Here is a 3180-nt window from a genome sequence, read left to right on the forward strand (position 1 = left end):
GGTCTCGATCTCTTGATATGATCTGCCTGCCTTGGCCTCCCAAAGTGCTGGGATGACAGGCATGAGCCACCATGCCTGGCCTTCTCTTGATATTTAAACTTTTATGTCAGTCCAGAAAAATACAATAAATGTCAACAGTAAGTATGGTGTTGAGGCAGAAGTAGGGCCAAACGTTTTCATATGTTACTCAGTTGATAACAATATGGCCTGGGTAGTAGTAATTTCCCATGTGTCTACTAATACACAAATACAAAAAAGTAAAACAGAGATACTGCTAAATAAAAGGGTACACTAAGTTCTTAATAGTAACTCAATAAACTGGAACACTGTCAAAAAGCAGCAACTAGTGAATTTTTCGGTGTTTTTTTCTATTATCCAATAAGTGAATTATGCTATTCCTTTCCAATTTCCCAAGCACTTTTTGTCCCAATCACCATTTCTGTGTTTGAAGAAAAAGTAACAAATCAAGTAACAAAACTAAACAAGCAAACAAACAAAACACAACTACAGTATTTGCAAAAGTTTGGTAGAAGACTGAAACTGTTGAGTATAAGCATCTGGTATTCTATTATAATTAGTTAACTGAAGAGTTTGTTAAAGACATACATTTCATAAGAAAACATGTTACTTTGAAGTTATTGACCAGTATGTACCATCCCTAAGTATTAGTAACCAAATTCATGACAATAAAGAGCTATCTAACAAGAAAAATTAGTGACTACCAGCACCATCAACAAGATTTGTCTTTACACTTCATTACCACTTACCATGCATTATAATGTCTAGGATTGACTCTGATAGCATTTCGAAAACAAGCTAATGCTTTGTCCAATTCTTCAGTTAAGACAAACTCTCGCCCTAATAGAGTATAGGCATAAGCATAATTTGGATCCACTTGGATAGCCCTCTAGAAGAATTTAATTGCAATATCGTGTTCCCGCTGCAGACTGAAACAGTTCCCTGCAGCACACCAGGCCTCTGGCGAATTTTTATCCATGTCTGTTAAGTCTTTTGACAGAAATGAAAGAGAAACATCTTTTTGAAGACGCCAAAGTGTTGTAGAGTAGATTTCCATGCCATCGACTCTATAATTCTCAATCCTTCTAACCTCTGAGAATATTCTTTCAGCTTGCATGTACTCTGAAATTTCAAAATAGGCCCTTCCAATTTGGCACAGTACCCAACTAGTATTGTAGTGGTGAGAAGGTAGATGGCTCAAAATATTTATAGCTTCTTTGCAGTAGTATGAACACAAAGCTAAATAACCTTTCCCACTTTCACGAAGAAGGCTCATCAAGCCTTCTGCTGCTGCTTTTTGTAGATTAAAAGCCTGAATCTGATGTGTGATTATGGATATTTTCTCTTCTGAATTGATGGAAGAGTCCAATTTTGTAATTTCCAGGTTGTCATTTATATTAGGTTGAGTTATTCCTCCTTTATTAGTTTTACTTTTTGTTTTTCTGTTTGGGGTTTTAGGTGGAAATTTCATTTTTAATTTCTTCCTATTCTCTTTGGTTGTGGAACTGTCACTAATAAAGAGTCATGAAGTTTTTTGATGCAGTGCATTTCGGGGAGATGTCATAGTGGGGCTCATTACCTGAGGTGTTGCACTTATTTATGGACCAGAACTTTCTGTTTGTGAAATAATTGGAGTTACCTCTCGGCTATTTCCACTCTGCGAGAAGTCAGACTTTGCTCCAGTTTGGCCAATTCTGGCAACATACTTTTTTGAAGGGGCTCCTGTGGATGGCACATCAATTACAGAAGGTGTATTAGTGTAGTTTTGTAAATAAGATCCATCTCCAGGACTTGGGGTTTCTAATGGCAAAATCCCAAAACTTGGGGTTTATGGACTAAGAGCTGCTGGTCCTGTTAATAAACTTCGACCAGTTTTTGGTTTATTTTGAACTTGTTTAGATAATATGGAAGTTCCTGTTCCCAGTGGGACAGTATGAGGTGAAATTACAGCTGAATCAATAGAAGACACTGGGGAATCTGTAATCAAGGAATACTTTGAATTGGAAGATACTAAATTCAATCTGTTTAATTCAATTGTGTCCTCGGGTGTTTCCGTAAGAACGGTCTCAGGCTGTCTGTGACATAAACTGTGATTAGGTACTTGTGTTGTGCAAGAGCTGGGCAGACAGTTGCTAAAGTTCTGTAAAGATGTGAATTTAAATGTTTGGTCAGGATCTGGCTTTTCACCTATTTCACATAATGATTCAAAGGGATACCAGAGGAAAGGATTTAAACTAAGTCTCTTTTGGTAACCTTCTGATCCTTTGGCAAGCCGATCTGTCTTGCAATATACATGTCCCAACAATGGAAGGGGAAAGCAAGCTGAATCACCAAACTCAGTGACAATATCATCATGGCTTTTCTGCTTATTAAACACTCCACCAGATAAGATTTGTTCCCAGTCTGCAAGCTTACTGAGATCAACACAACATTTTGCAAGCTGGTATTTGCATTGCGGTGCAGGACAACTGTGACTTTTCAAGAGTCTATATGCTTTATAGGCCTTTTCTGGGAGGCAAGAACAGGTCGCCAGTAAAAACAAGGCTTCTTCTGAGTGTACTTCTGCATAAAGGCCTTCTGTGAGGAAAACCCCATCTCGGTAAGCATAGTGGTTTAGTGCTTGGCATAGAGCATCCTGGACGGGTTCCTGCAGCACGGTCATCCTCGAGGCTCAGGCCCAATTTCTGCAGTGCCTCAGGCAACACCCCACCCCACCCACCCCCCTCCGCCATGTAGCGGCTCCGGCCAGGCCAGCCTCGGCTCATTTAAATTCACCAGTTACCGGGGAATGGAGGAGGCCAAGCCAGAATGACTTCTTTATCCTGCTGACTCTGGAAAGCCCGGCCCCTTGTGATCCATTGCAAAGTGAAAGTCACCTCGTGTTTGGAAAACGGATCCGCTCCCATGTTCAGTGGAGCGATGTGGCATGTAGGACGAAGGACTCTGTTCCTTCTGATTTGGTCTGCACGGTGGTGCCTAGGGCTGGAGCTCTCTCTGTGCAGACCGCTGACTCCCTCTACCTTGGGTTCCATCGGCCCCACCCTGGGACATGAGCCTTGGCAGATTCTGGCCCGTCCTGGCCCTTAAGTCGCTGTCAGAAACCCCATCTTGTGTTCGGATGCCCCGAATAACTGTGGCTCGTGCATCTCTGGAAACATTGGA

General features: G+C 41.3%; 1 pseudogene; it reads right to left on the minus strand.

The window, feature by feature from the left end:
- Window positions 1-763: 763 nt before the first annotated feature.
- Window positions 764-2680, minus strand: LOC129054199 (cell division cycle protein 27 homolog; annotated as a pseudogene).
- Between the last annotated feature and the right edge of the window lie 500 nt (window positions 2681-3180).

This window comes from Pongo abelii, chromosome 13, assembly GCF_028885655.2.
Source record: "Pongo abelii isolate AG06213 chromosome 13, NHGRI_mPonAbe1-v2.0_pri, whole genome shotgun sequence".
In the NCBI taxonomy this organism is placed as follows: domain Eukaryota; kingdom Metazoa; phylum Chordata; class Mammalia; order Primates; family Hominidae; genus Pongo; species Pongo abelii.